Source organism: Somniosus microcephalus, chromosome 4 (assembly GCF_052327205.1).
Source record: "Somniosus microcephalus isolate GS21.2 chromosome 4, FLI_Smic_1.0, whole genome shotgun sequence".
Taxonomy (NCBI): domain Eukaryota; kingdom Metazoa; phylum Chordata; class Chondrichthyes; order Squaliformes; family Somniosidae; genus Somniosus; species Somniosus microcephalus.
The window spans coordinates 27,372,506-27,388,850 of record NC_140990.1 but is presented as its reverse complement, the minus strand read 5'-3'; the positions used below and the strand labels follow the sequence as shown (position 1 = coordinate 27,388,850).

Below are 16,345 nucleotides of genomic sequence, written 5' to 3'. Positions count from 1 at the left end.
GGACACCTACTTGTAGAGACTTAGCCCGTTATTCACCCCAGAGATCTGAAGGTCTGTGCCAACAGTGTGGTGGAAATGTCTTAATTTCACACTGGGTTAAAAAGGTTGAGACATTTCTCTTATCCCAACACTGACAGCACTGACATAACTGGAGAAACCCGATCGGATCAGGCTGTATTTTCCCATTCATTTTCTGTATAACCCCTCGGGGAATCAGTCCCTGGTATTTTCCTGAGGGGCATCCCATCTCACCCTCCTTCCCCTATGCCGACCTCTTTTTGTATGGGGGCCGAGGGATCCTTATTCACTTTGGGTCTCAGGGCACAGTAATACACGGCGCTGTCTGTGACCTTCAAGTCTTTCATGGATAAGTAAAAACTGCCTTGTGTCCGGTTGAGATTCCCGCTGAAGTGTTCAAAGCCCGGAGCTGTCTCGTTGTTCCCATAACTATCGACTCTGTGCAGATACTGAGGGGCTTGGTGGGGATACTGGCGAGACCAGAAGAGGCCATAGTTTGTAGCTGATCCCGATACAGAGCAACTGCAGGTTATTGCTGAATCTGCACCCTCTTCTGATCTGACTCCTTGCTCTGACTGGGGCACCGAGTTTCCGTTACTCATCCCTGAAAATAAACAGCGGGCACACAGCGGGTTATACAGAGTAACAGAAAGAGGGTAATCGCGCGGAGGTGGAGATGGGGATTGGAGAAGGTTATAGGATGGTTCCAATATCACCGACCTGTGATCAGGACAACAACCAGAGTCAGGCACAGTTTCACCTCCATGCTTCCAGCCTGATCTCCAGAAACAAGATCTAATGATCACTGCCTGTACCGGGCCTGGAATTGAAGAAACTGGCAGAGCGCAGGGATCTCATCAGATCGACTGGGCTTTCCTCTCCCCGCCCATTTGCACCTCTCGAAACGATCACTTCCTGTAGATGCGGATCAGGATCTTTGTAAAGTGACCAGAGAGCAGACACATATATATGCACACACGCACATAGACATATATACTCACAGACATATACACACCTGCAGAAACATAGCCATAAGTACGCCAGCATAAACCCAGGAACACACAATGGTTTTTATATGGTAGAGTTTACCGACACACAGACCGATAAACACACACATGAACACACATAGACACACAGACCGATAAACACAGTCATAGACACACAGACAGATAGACACAGTCATAGACACACAGAGACATAAACACACAGACACTCAGACAGATAAACACAGTCACAGACAGAGGCAAAATCGTGCGAGAGTAAACTGACGTTAATGGATTTCTCTGAGGTAGCGACATTGCGACAATATCCTGTCAGATTTCCATGTCTATAAAATGGATTCTGTTTTATCAGCAAAAACCCCCTGAAATCGATTCCTCATTAACCGTGAGCAGCGGTTTCAAAACACGGTTAAATTGGGAATCCTTTTGAAGAATAATCTTCAATCGAAGGGTTTATTTCTGCTTAGGTGCTGTTCCGGGATGTGTCCATGACATTGTGGGTGAGGCCGGTAACGGTCAGACAGAATCCGCACCCATTCCCGGGATCGGATGATCAGATGTCCTGGAGCCTGTGTGCCGGGGCCGCGGGCACTGATGATAAACACAGACAGCCTCAATGATCACCGGCAGCTCATTGAAACCAGGCGCTTGGTTTGACTCAGGAAATGACGGGGACTCCGTGTGCTGACAGAAACATTTCCAATTCTCCCCTTCAGTCCGAAAGCTGCCACTGAGACGAGGCACCGGGTGAAGTGCGGGTCCCAGTGTGGGGAGACTGCGGCCATTATGGAGTTCGGGCTTTTCGTTATTTGGGCCCTTCCAACGTTGTTATTTGGCTGGTTTATTTATTTATACATCTGTGTCTGTCTGTCCATTCCACTATTTACACAACTATCTTCCACTCATTGATGCCTCTGCCTGCGCAATTTTTTATCAGACTGTCTGTCTCTCTGACTTTCTGTGTCTCTATATCCACCTGTCTATAAATTAATGCCTTGTCATTACTCTGTTGTTTTCTCTTCCTTTCTCTTTGTCTCCCTGTGCATAAACCGAGGAAAAGAAAAATAATATCGTAAAGAAATAAAAACGAGTTATCAGTACGTTCTGTCCGTCCGGCCGTCTATCTGTCTGTCATCCGTATTTTTTTATTCGTTCATGGGATGTGGGCATCCCTAATTGCCCGTGAGAAGGTGGTGGTGAGCCGCCGCCTTGAACCGCTGAGTGTGGTTAAGGTACTGCCGCACAGCTGTTTGGGAGGAAGTTCCAGGATTGACCGAGCAACGATGAAGGATCGGTAATATAATTTCAAGTCAGGATGGTGTGTGACTTGGAGAGGAACTTGGAGGTGGTGGTGTTCTCCTGCGCCTGCTGCCCTCGTCCCTCCAGGTGGTAGAGGTCGCAGGTTTGGGAGGTGCTGCCAAAGGAGCCTTGGCGAGTTGCTGCAGTGCATCTTGTACATGGTGCACACTGCAGCCACGGTACGCCGGTGCTGGAGGGAGTGAATGTTTAATGTGGTGGATGGGTTGCCAATCGAGCGGGCTGCATTGTCTTGGATGGTGTCGAGCTTCTTGAGTGTTGTTGGAGCTGCACTCATCCAGGCAAGTAGAGAGTATTCCATCACAGTCCTTACTTGTGCCTTGTAGATGGTGGAAAGGCTTTGGGGAGTCAGGAGGTGAGACACTCGCCGCAGAATGCCCAGCCTCTGACCTGCTCTTGTTGCCACAGTAGTTATGTGGCTGCTCCAGTTAGGTTTAGGGTCAATGCCGCTGTTTATGCTCCACACGTGCCTCCTCCCACCATGCTTCATCTAACCCTAATAATATACCCTTCTATTCCTTTTCCCCTCATGTACTTATCCAGCTTCCCTTTAAATGCATCATCTCTGGTCCCAGAGGGTTTAGTCAGTGGAATTACCCATTGAATTATCACAGCAGTCCATTAAAACACTGAATAGAACGAATTGGCCCGTGCACGAGCAACGGAAATAGTCACAGAGTCTCACTTATTGCTACAATCTCACCGCTCAACTTTTTCCTTGTGGATGGAATCTCTTATAGGAGTCGGCAGATCCTGATGGCTCACCACGCAGGTGAACTCATCCCCTCCCAGCCAGGCTTGTGTCGAGATGTTTAAGTTGCTGATCACGCTGTTGGGAGCCTCTCCGGGTTGGACGGCAATCTCTGATTTCAAAGCCTCCTTTTCTCGGGTCCAGGATACGTTGCCTCCATAAGGAGCATTAGACACGACGCAGGTTAAGGTCACCGTCGGCTCCAGTAAGACCTGTTCCAGTGACGGTTGGGGAAGAGTGATTTCTGGATCGTTGCATTGGATCTCATCTGTGAACAGAAATGAAAGTCAAGCAGAGCTTCATCTTCAGAATCAGGACACCAGTATTCAGTCTTCACTCTCTCAGGGAGAATAAATCACCTTTGAGATATCAACCTCTCGCTGTTGCTTAAACAACATCGTTATTGGAAGGACAGCGATTCGGGGAGACTCTTTAACATTTCCTGTGTATTTGCTCCCAGAGCCACCTGGAATGGGCTGTGAAGCAAATACCCGGCGTAAAAAGTGAATGAATTCGGGCGTAATTGTGTTACTCACTGAATAGCGCTCTTCCTGAAATCCCTTGCTCCTTTACGCCCGTCTGTAGATCCTTGTGCCCGAACGCATTCCCGCCCCCAGGGTCAGGAACTCTGCACGAAAAGTACACTGGTTCAAACCGAGTGTCAAATGAAACCCAGGATTATAGATGCAACAGGAAACAAAGTTAACTTTCTGGTGTCTTGTTGCGATTTCTGGGGTGATGAAAATGTGCAGGAACCAGTTGCAGCCCCTTCAAAGGAGAAATGAAAGGTCGGGAGAATAGACTTCCAAGGGGTCTTTGTGGTGGAGAATATGTTGTAATGCGGATGTGAGTAATATGTTCATTTCTGTCATTAAGCCAGTAATTCCGGTCCCAACGCGTGAGTACGGACGGTGTACTCACGCGTGGGCCCGATGGAAGTGCCGGTTTTCAGCATGCACAGCGCATGCGCTGAAAACCGGCATTTCCTGTCCTCTGAACCAAGGGGTTAAGAGGCGGAACGCGTGCGACATATCAGGCAGCGCCTGCGCGCTGAATTTCCTTTTTTTGTAAAGAGTTGCCCGTGCGTAAAGGCCTCCGGTTTTTACGCTTGAAAATACCAAACGTAAGTGTTTAGTTTTACAGGTAAGTGGTCTATTAATACAATTTAGACATTTTTTTCCACAGGTTTATTATTTTTAAAGAATTTACAGTAAGGTAAGTGTATTTTTAGACCCTATTTGTTAAAAAAATATTTTTTTTAAAAATTTGATTAATTGCTTAAAATAGTTTTTTTAGTTATTCATAGTTCATTTATTTAGTGGGATTTTTTAAAACTTTTATTTGTAGTTTAAGTGCTGTTTTGGGCGCCCTGAGTTTTCATGAGTTTGACAGTTCTTACGATCAAACTCATGAATGAACTTTTGCAACCTCCCATTGGTTGCCCAGTGCCCACGTGATCCCAGCCGGCTCATCAAAATAACTACGCTTTCATTCTGTTTAAAACTACTTTACATTCTTCAAAGTCATTTAAAAGTATTTAAAACTTTATAAAAGTTACCTAAAGAGTAATAAAAATAAAAAAATGTCTTTGAAATGCTGCTCTGCATGTAGAATTGCTTTGCAGCTTGTGTTAAAAATTGGGGGCGTGGCCTATGTTAAGGAGACCTCAAGGGGCGTGTCTAACTTAGACTCCGCGCTCGAGGCTTCGCGCCGGCTGCACTCCTGGGCGGCGTGACGTCAGACGCTGCCCGGGAGTAATCAACTGAAAACAGGAATTGCAAGCCTCCCGGGAGCCGAACGGCAGGCACGCCGGGTAACTGCTCATCGGGGGCTTGCAAGCGCGACAAGCCCCCGAGCCTAATTTCTGGGCCGCATGTCTGGTGAGAGAGTCAGAAGGAAATATGACCGCAGGGCAGCAATAGCAACATAGGAACAGGAGTAGGCCATTCAGCCCATCCTGCCTGTTCCGCCATTCAATGCTATCATGGCTGATCTGCACCTCAACACCACCTACCCGCCTTGTTTCTGTAACCCTTGATACTCTTGCCTAACAAACATCTGTCAATCTCAGGTTGAAATTTTCAATTGACCCCCAGCCTCAACAGCATTTGGGGGGTGAGAGTCCCAGATTTCCACTGTCGTTTGTGTGAAGAAGTGCTTCCTGACATCACACCTGAACGGCTGAGTTCTAATTTTAAGGTTATGTCCCTTGTTCTGGGCTCCCCCACCAGAGGAAATAGTTTCTCGCTATCTCCCCTATTAGTTCCATTTATCAACTTAAGCACCTCAACTAGATCACCTCTTAATCTTCTATACTCAAAGGAATACAAGCCTATTCTGTGCAACCTCGCCTCATAATTTAACCATTTCAGCCCCGGTATGATTCAGATGAATTTGCGTTGCACCCTCTAAAGCCAATTTATCCATCCTGATATGTGGTGCCCAGAATTGGACGCAGCACTCTAAATAGGGTAGATGTCCTTTCCAGCAGTAGGTCCCTGGACAGTTACCAGTAAAGGGTTCCAGATACCTACTGCTGCTCCGAATATGATCGGCCAACTCGGGATAACCCTGAGACCGAGGACACCTCATGTACTCTCTGACATCAGAGCAGAGGGAAACCTTCTTTGGCGAGGTTATGGAATTCTGAACCGTGAGGAATCCAGATTCAGTAGATCGTGGGTTCAAGTCCCACTCCAGATACTTAAACACAAAATGTGAGCTGACACTCCCAGTGCAGTACTGAGGGAGCGCTGCACTGTCGGAGGTGCCATTTTTCGAAGGAGACGTTAAACCGAGGCCCCGCCTGCTCTCTCAGTGGGACGGAAACGATCCCATGGCGCTATTTCGAGGAAGAGCGGGGGAGTTCTCCCAGGTGTCCTGGCCAATATTTATCCCTCAACAAATATCACAAAATAAGAAGATTATCTGATCATTATCACGTTGTTGTTTGTGGGATCTTACTGTCTGCAAATTGGCCGCCGCGATTCTACATTACAACAGTGACCACATTTCAGGAAGTACTTCCTTGGCGGGAAAGCGCTTCGGGAAAGGCGCTATGTAAAGGCATTTCTTTCTTCTATTTTAAAGTGGAAGAAAACACAAACAGCATGATTGTAAATTAGAAACAGAGCTTTCTCGGGGAAAACATGAGACTAAGGACACCTCACTCACTGTCTGACATCACAGCTGAGGGAAACCTTTGTCGAAGTGCTGGAATCCTGTACCGTGAGGAACCCTGAGTCGGCACTGACATCGGAAGGAAGCACAAACTGTATGATTGGAAATTAGAAATAGTTCTGCGCTTTTTACTAATTCCAATAAAAGTCCTGACTGAGATCAGCGCTCAGAATGCTCTGGGACTTCTCGGGGTTGTGTCTCTTAACCTGAGATCTGGAGATGTTCCGGCTTTGGGTGACCCCTTGGTGAGAGACCCGGCAGGTATAGACCGAGCCGGCGAACCACTCCCCGGCGGGGAATGTCAGCCGACTGGTCGCCGAGAAGTTCCCGTTCACTTCAAAGACGGGAGAGGTGATGAAGCCCGAATCCATGGGTTGTCCATTCTTCAGCCAATTCACGGTCACTGACTTTGGACGGAAATCGATGATTGAACACACGGCGGTTGCAGACCTGCTGCTGATGATTTCTTCACTGGAACTCAGGGTGGGGATCACAGTTGGATGATGTACCACACGATCTGCAAGAATATACATTTTATTGGGATTATTTGTTACAATCCAGACAATTAAGAACTGTAAAGCGGTTTTTACACAGAATCTGCAACACAGAAACAGGCCACTCGGCCCAACAGGTCTTGTTTATGCTCCACATGAGCCTCCTCTCTCCCTACTTCATCTCCCCATCAACATAACCTTCTATTCCTTTCTCCCTCCTGTACTTATCTGGATTCCCCTGAAACGCATCTCTGCTGTTCACCTCAACCACTCCATGTGGTAGCGAGTTCCACATTCTGCCCACTCTCTGGGCAAAGAAGTTTCTCCTGAATTCCCTATTGGATTTATTAGTGATTATCTTATATTTATGGCCCCTAGTATCGGGCTCCCCCTCGAGCAGAAATATTGTCTCTACATCTAACCTTTCAAACCCCTTCATAATTCTAAAGATATCTATTCGGTCACCCCTAGAGAAAAGATCCCAAGCCGGTTCAATAATTCTTGACAGTTACAATTTTTCAATTCTGGTATCGTCCTTGTAAATCTTTATTTGCACTTCTCCAGTGCCTCTGTATCATGCTTGTAACATGGAAACCAGAACAGTACACAGTACACTAAGTGTGATTATGGAGACCAGACCTGTACACAGTACACTAAGTGTGATTATGGAGACCAGACCTGTACACAGCACTCTAAGTGTGATATGGAGACCAGACCTGTACACAGTACACAAAGTCTGATATGGAGACCAGACCTGTACACAGAACTCTAAGTGTGATATGGAGACCAGACCTGTACACAGAACTCTAAGTGTGATATGGAGACCAGACCTGTACACAGTACTCTAAGTGTGATATGGAGACCAGACCTGTACACAGTACTCTAAGTGTGGTATGGAGACCAGACCTGTACACAGTACTCTAAGTGTGATATGGAGACCAGGCCTGTACACAGTACACTAAGTGTGATTATGGAGATCAGACTTGTACACAGCACTCTAAGTGTGATATGGAGACCAGACCTGTACACAGTACACTAAGTCTGATATGAAGAACAGAATTGTACACAGCACTCTAAGCGTGATATGGAGACCAGACCTGTACACAGTACCCTTAGTGTGATATGGAGACCAGACCTGTACACAGTACACTAAGTGTGATATGGAGACCAGACCCGTACTCAGTACTCTAAGTCTGGTCTAACCAAAGGTTGTATAGATGTTGAACATAACTTCTCTGCTGTTTAGAGTTTCCCCCCTCTATCCCACAACACTAACCTGGAATTTTGACGTTCCAGTCCGACCCACTTTGTCGAACCTGGCAGTAGATTGTGCTGCTCACCACCTCTGACTCGATGATGGTTAACTGGCTGCTCAGGGTGTAGGTTCCCTTCTTGTTGAACACTGACGGGTAGGTCTTCAATCCAGTGGTGATCGGCTCTTTATCTTTCCTCCAGGAAAGGCTGGTGATTTCCGGGAAGTAGTCCATCGCCAAACAGCCGTACGTGACGGGCCCGCCGGTGTTGGGTTGTTCACAGGAGGAGAGCAGGGCGTAGAGGGTGGGAGGAGACTGTGTCGCTGGGAAAGAATGGCCCATTGAACAAGTTAGACTCTGTAATCCGTGCTTATAACATAACCCAACAACTCGAAATGTGACTACAGGATGAACGAATTCGATAATTTGCCGATCAAAGCCTCGATCAGTATTTGAGTTTCTGTGAGTTGTGAGACCTGACGTTAAACGCCTTCATGTAACTCCAGTCTTGTACATAAGAAAAGTCAGGAGTCTTAAAGGGCATTCAGTCCATGAGGCCCCTTTATACCGAGTGAATGCCAGAATATTGTATCGTGGACTTCCTCCCGCTCTTGATCCGCTGTTTTGGAACACTCCCTCATTCCCCAACCACTTTCACATTAGATTCTTTCACATTCTGTCCATGAGGCCCCTTTATACCGAGTGAATGCCAGAATATTGTATCGTGGACTTCCTCCAGCTCTTGATCCGCTGTTATCAACACTCCCCTCATTCCCCAAACACTTTCACATTAGATTCTTTCACATTCTGTCCATGAGGCCCCTTTATACCGAGCGAATGCCGGAATATTGTATCGTGGACTTCCTCCAGCTCTTGATCCCCTGTTATCAACACACCCCTCATTCCCCAAACACTTTCACATTAGATTCTTCCACATTCTGTCCACTGAGCTCCTCCCGACATCCTTTTGCTGTCAGCCTCTTATTATCACCACAGAATCAGGTCATTCGGTGATATCAAAGTGTCGTCATCTCTCCATTGTAAGATGCTGCCTTAAAACCTACCTCTTTGACCAAGCTTTTGGTCAACTGTCAGAGTAACTACCCGCCATACTAAAGAATAAAATGGATATCTCCTTATGTGGCTCGGTGTCAGATTGTATCTGCTGACACTCCTGTGAATCGTCTTGTGACGTTTTACTACGTTAAAGGCGCTATTTAAATGCAAGTTGTTGTTTTCAGGGGATACACTTGTTTGAATAGCGGTGGGGTTAGTTCTCCTAATCACTCAACTCCCACAGCTAGATATACTAGTTGTATTTGTATTACCTTTAAAACAAATCCCCGCATGTTTATAGAGCATGACCCAGAATTATAAAATAATACAACTTTACAGCACAGAAGGAGGCCATTGGGCCCATCACGCCTCTGAAAGATCTCTCCACCAATCCCGTGCACCTTCCAATTCACAATCTTCCTCCCAAATGTTCAATTTTATCGAGCTGTTATGGAGTCTGCATGCAGCCCTCTTTCTGATCGGGCATCCCATGTTCAACTGCCCCCTGTGTAGAAAAGTAAAATAATACCATCTCCCTTCTTTCTGTTGCTGCTGATTTTCAATCAGTGCAATTTACTCACCGACTCACCGATCCGGGGAAATATCTTTCCCGAATCCCTTCATAAACCCTTCAGAATTCCAAAACCCTTTATCAGACCTCATCTAAATCTTCCTTGTTCCCATGACAACAAAGGACGTTTACAATAAATGGGTGAAGCCTCCTTGAAAATGTGAACGGAATAATTCAGCACACAGATTTGAATAGGGAACTTTTGCACAGCCTGGTTTCTGAGATTCAAGCTTTGGATGAATCGGGATTGATTCGAGTCTCTCTCTTTCCTTCTCAGAATTGGAGGGAGAGCGATGCAGTGTGACTTGTGCTCTATCCCATTCTACTGAATGGACGTCTCCTGACTTTCCACCTCCCACTCACTCAATTAAATAACCTGAATTAAATACACTTCCCAAAGCCGGTTATATGGAACGATGCTCTTTAAATGCTCCAATTCATTTTCCAAATTATTTTCCAACCTCCCACCAGTGAGAACAGGCGCTGCTTTCTGGGTCGTTACAGTCACTTCTTGTTGCTGTTTGTACCAAACATAATCTAAACATCGGGACAGGTTTCTTCACTAAATATCTAATATTGGCAATCCTTAAACATTATAAATCGATTGGTTATCAGCGGGTTCTATGCAAGGAAGGACAAATGTAAGTAATGTGCTGACTGCTGATGTGGGAAACTCTCGCTTCTGGTTTGTGCGGATAACTCAAACACCTGCGGTTTATTGGTCAGATACTGAAAGCTCGGTCTACAGTGTGAAGTAACAGAGAGGGTTGATGATGGTGCTGCAATAGACGTACATAGAGACTTTCAAATGGCATTTGATAAAGTATCTCATAAAAGACTTATTCGGAATATAGAAGCACATGGGATTAAAGGGATGGAGGTAGCTAGGACCTCTAACTGGCTGAGGGAGAGGATGCAGGGAACGGATGTTTTTCTGCCTGGAGAAAAGTATACAGTGGGCTGCCCCTGGGTCGGTATTAGAACAATTGCTTTTCCTTTTTTACATATAAATTACCTGGACCTGTGTATAGGGAGTATAGTTTCCAATTCACAGATGATGCAAAACTTGGCAACGTGATACCTCGTAAGTAGGATAGCAGCGAACTTCAGGAGAACATAGACAGACTGGACATGTAGTTGAAGAGGACACAGTGGAGGGTTACGTGGAAAAAGCTGGAACGTGATTTTCCAGCTCTTTCAGAGCCAGCACAGGCAAGACGGGCCGAATGGCCCCTTCAATGCGCTGAGATTCTGTGATTCTACACGGCTCAGAGGAATCAGTTCTTCCTGATTTAATGGAAGGAAACGCTTCATAATGTTGAACACCTCTATCACATCTATTTTATTGTGGGTTATAATGCAAGAGGATATTTCAAATAAAGGAACTGAGGAATTTGACACAAATGATTCAGTCGGACAGCGTCACAGAGTCCAAAAGCTTATTGTCAATGACGACCCATCGCAGGCTGACTGTTTCTCTTTAAATGTTTCACAGAGGTGCGGCTCAGTGACTGTGAGCCTTGTGCTGTGGCCCAGTCCAATAGCTGCACCTCACCCGAGTTTGTCCCTGGCTGTTACCTTTTTAAAAACAATTGAACGAAATAATGTTTTCAAATATAAGGTTCACAAGATGATTACTTGGAGCGGGTCTCTCGACATTCTCCATTTAAATTGTCAAAAAACAGCCTCCCATCAGATCAGAACAGGCGCTGCTTTCTGGAGCGTTGCCGTCACTTCCTGAAACTGTTTGTTCTGAAAGTGAGCTCAGGATCAGGCCAATTTCATTCAATCATTATCTGATACTCAAAATGTTTAAAATGTTTCAATGCATTAAAAATTGGGCAGTGTTTTTTGTAATACAGTTAAAATCAATGAAGTGTGGTTGTTTCATCGGAGCAATGGAAAGTTTTATTTTTTATATATCCGGCTTGAGAACTCACACCTTATTAGTTGGATGCAGATTAAGAAACCTTGAACAACACAGGACAAAGCACTCACAGGTCTGTTACAGTACAGATAATATAGAGTAAAGCTCCCTCTGCACTGCCCTGCCATGCTGTAAGGTCAGGTATAGCAAGGGATTTATTGCGAGCAAAGCCAAATCTACACGGCACTGGCAAACGTTCCCAGTAAAGTACTGCACTGTTTAAATAGAGTGTAAATTCTCCCTGCCCACTGCCCCCTAAAACACTACCAGGGCAGGTACAGCACGGGTTAGATACAGAGTAAAACTCCTCGACACTGTCCCATCAAACACTCCTGGGGCAGATACGGCATCGGTTAGATACACAGTAAAGCTCCCTCGACACTGTCCCATCAAACACTTCCAGGGAAGGTCCGGCACGTGTTAGAAACTGACTAAAGCTCCTTCTACAGACTGCCAGAAGTGTTTCTGAAATGCTCTTTCTGAATGTCACAAACTGCGTTACTGAGTCCATTTCTGAAACGCCTCCTCAAACGTAACGTCAAACTATCGCATTTCTCACAGATACAAGTTTCTGAAATAAATGAGTCGAATTGCACTCCATGAAACACAGGAGAACAACCCAGCAGGTTTACAACCAGTCAGCACGACTCCTGATTCTCACACAGTGAGCATGCGCACAGATACAGAACATACACAAACGGTGCAACAATCGTGCTCTCAGCAGTTAGATCTGTTCAAACTATCACCTCAAGTCTGCACGTTTTTTGAAATTAAACTGATATTAACTTGAAAAACTCTCGTCGACTTCCAACCATTCTCCCTCTCTGTTTACAATCTTACAAACCGAGTAAGATTTACTTTCCCTGAAAACTACTTTACTGAAATAATTCACATTCCAGGGTAATTTGCTGCATATAACAGGGACACCGTGACAAAGTAAGAATTTAACAAACCAGGAGACATTTACATTGAAGACCGATTACCCACTGGGCTAATGTAATTTCATTATTAAATATTACCTGGAAAATCATTAAGGCAAAACACGAAGATTCATTAAAATCTGCGGCGACACCTTCTCGAGCTGAGCACAGCTGAGTAAGACAGGTATTGTTTCAAAATTAATTTTAGTCACAATTAAAAATTCTCTCCACTCCTTGAGATTTTGCAGTAACTGTAATCATGTCCAGTATACAATGCAATTGTGGGAGGTCATTTATGTTTAATAAATTCGCACTGATATTAAACTCTAAGTTAATGTTGAAGTTAGCTGATGTTATACTGGACTATTATAAAATTGGGTAAAATTGATTTTAATCCTGTTTCTGCCTGGTAACCTGTGAACTATTAGGGCTTCAATTAAATTAACATGGCATTTATGAATATTAAAATATTAAGAATCATATTAATAGATAAAGACATTCAGACTAATATATTATTTTTACTTAATTCAAATACATTTGAATAATTTAAAATGGTCACGAACTTCTAATACATTCCCGCTCTCTATCTACACACTTGTAAACTTTGCATGATTCTGAAAACAAACTCCATCTTTTCTCGAGTGGATTTCACATGATGGATTCAGGAGTGGACTATTTTAAATAGTTCAAAGTCTGGCCGTGGTCACACCTCACTAACTACCGATGGGCTGTAACACCGTGTGTTTACTAAAGCAGGGCTCTCGAGTTTAAACATTGGCCTCAATCTAAACTATAAAAAACTATTTTCATGAATTAAAAGACAACCGGCCAGCTTGCAGTCCGTAACATAGCCTCCGTTGTTTAATAACGCGGACAACCTTTTTATATTTTACTCCCGTAATTCACACAATGCCCGTAAATTAATTATTAAATATATCCTGCTATTTATTGAAAATCAGTTCCAGAATGATCAATGTAAATCTGGCGGAGAATAAAACATTCAGACTATCTGCGACACTGAAATTTAATGAGCAAATGGAGGCGAGATTTTGTTGATCAATTTAACATTAATGAGAATTAAACATAACTCTCAGATGTAATTCTATAATTCTAACCCGTATACAGCACAGCTACAGGAGACAGGATGTTGTTGTTAAATTCAAAACTAATATTATTCTTTTGTAATTAAATTAATCTGCTTGAATGTCAATGTGTATCTCCGGCCTTACACAGTCTACACCTTCCTTGATTTTAAATGGAATTATGTGAACAATTCTTTGACTGCCAGCGACTTCTCAGCCTATGATCTTACAAACTGTTTAAGATTAATTTAGTGATAATTGTCTCGCTATCAAAGAACAAATAATATTGAAGGAACTACATGGTTTGCGCTGCACAGTAAGAATTTAATAACCCAGCAGATTTATTACATTTATGACCTGCTATTTACAACTCGCATTTAATGAATAATTAAATACAGTCTGTCATTTATCTGTGTGAAACAGGGAGATTACAATTAATTTCAAACCCTCATTAAAGTGAGCACGGAGGTGGAAATCAGTCTGCTGTTATTAAAATAATGTCAGACCTCATCAGAAATTGTCTCCCGCCTCTAAAATTTTCCGCTTACGTTAATTGTGACCAGTTTAGAGCAGAATTTTGGAAGCCGAATAATATTTAATACATTAATATTATTACTACAGCATATTGAGTGATATTGGGCAATATTACCGCATTGTAGTCGTTTGAGTTATATTAATTTAACACTCCTTCAGCGTGCAAATTGGTAATTATATAATTCGTAATTACAGTAACATTTCAACTATTAAATGTGAGCACCGTAAACTATAGATTAATAGTTGAATCTGGAATTCTCACTTAAATAGAAAGATGCATTAAATTATTTTTAAAGGATTTTTGATTTCTAAAATCAACTAGTCTGCCGACAATGATCTTTCAAACAGTTTTAAACAGATCAGAAAACCTGCAGCAGTTCCATGTCACCGAGATTAAACATTGCAGAAACTCCAAACATTTTCACAAACTTTAGTTATTCAAAGTAACCCAGGCACACACTCTCCTCAGCAGATAAACAGCAAACCACATCACTGAGGGGTTCAATCCCGCAACAGAACGTTTTGTAGAGAAGCAGCTTAATTTCAGCAGAATCAAACTTAACATTGCAAAAAATCTCAATACAGAATCCAGCGAACCCATCTATCACTGAACGAATTAATTATTGAAATAAACATAAATATAAAATAATTACAGCAGAATTGTGAGTAGACGGATCATATTTAATTAATTAATATTGATATAGCACATTGTTGTAATATTGGGTGGTATTACTACATAATTTAATTTATAGTAATTTAAATCTGATTCAGGCAACACATTTGTTAATTATGTAGTTATAAATTACAGTAACATTTCACGCATTGAATATGACCGTTGGTGAACATTAGATTAATAGATGACAATGTAAACATCACAAATAAAAATACATTAATATAACTTAAGATTATTTTTGACCACTAGATCTTACTGTTTTCTGCCTACAATCTTATTTCAAACACATTTAGTCACATAATGTTTACATTTGATCAGAAAACCTGCAACCATTAGATGTCACTGAGATTAAACATTGCAGAAACGCCAAACAGTTCAACAACCGTTGGGTATTGAAATTAACCCAGGCGCAAAGACTCATCTGCAGATAAACACCAAATCACATCAATCAGGGGCTCAATCCCTCAACAACTTTTTATTTCTGGAGAAACTGTTTAATTCTATTATCCGTTTGCAGCAGAATGAAATGAAACAGTGCAAAAAATCTTACTACGGAATCCACATAACCCAAGTTTCAGTGAATGAATGAATTACTGAAATAAACAGAAATATAAAATAAAGACACAAATACAACAGCTACTGAAAGAGTGAATATTTCTTACCTGCAGTCACCGTCAGCATAGTGCCTTGTGCCCAGTACTCCATAGTATACACTGTTGTCTCTCCTGCACAGTAATAGATGGCGGTGTCTTCGGTCATCAGGTTCTTCATGTCCAAAGCGAAGATGTTGTTTGAAATGTCTTTGGACGCAGTAAACCGACTCTGGATCCCTGGGGCGTAGTTATTGGTTGATGAACTGAGGTAGTAAACCAACCACTCCAGCCCATGTCCGGGAACCTGTCGGACCCAATGCATTCGATAGCTGCCAAGATTGACCCCGCTTGTTTTATAGGTCAGTCTCAGAAAGCCTCCGGGACTCCTGGTCTCTGCCTTTGGCTGAGTCAACATGACGTCCGACTGGACACCTGTAAGAACAATGAAAAACCCCGAGGATTAATCCTGGTGCAATGATTCCTGACTCTAACATTCCAGAGAGAGACTAACACTGAGACAGTAACAGTGAGAGACTTGGACAATTAAAACTACTCACCCGATAAGAAAGCCAGCAACAGACTGAGAGAAATCACCGACCGCATCCTCCTGGCAATGTGTGGGAAATGGTTCTGACAAGAACTCACTGAGCAAAGCCGCTCCCGGACTATTGTATTGCGGTCCCAGTGACCGGCAGTTAAATACCCGGTAGGAGGGGGCGAGGTTACAGGCGCCGCCTATTGATTCCCTGATAGAGGCGGATACTGGATCCATGTCACACCTTCCACATCACCAACAGAACGGACTCACATATGGACTGTCAATGAATTCCCTTTATTTCCTCACTCCTTCACAGCGGATGTGAATCTCTGAGATTGAATTACATTATCAGGGTCAAAAAAGACTGCCAGTATGCGTTACTCCATCTCCCGCTATCCATCCCTTCACTCTGTACCAATAAAGTATTCCCTATATTA

At 43.5% G+C, this 16,345-nt stretch overlaps 1 pseudogene; it reads right to left on the bottom strand.

The window, feature by feature from the left end:
* Positions 1-3,035: 3,035 nt before the first annotated feature.
* On the bottom strand, positions 3,036-15,973 carry LOC147118452 (Ig heavy chain C region, secreted form-like; annotated as a pseudogene).
* Positions 15,974-16,345: the final 372 nt, after the last annotated feature.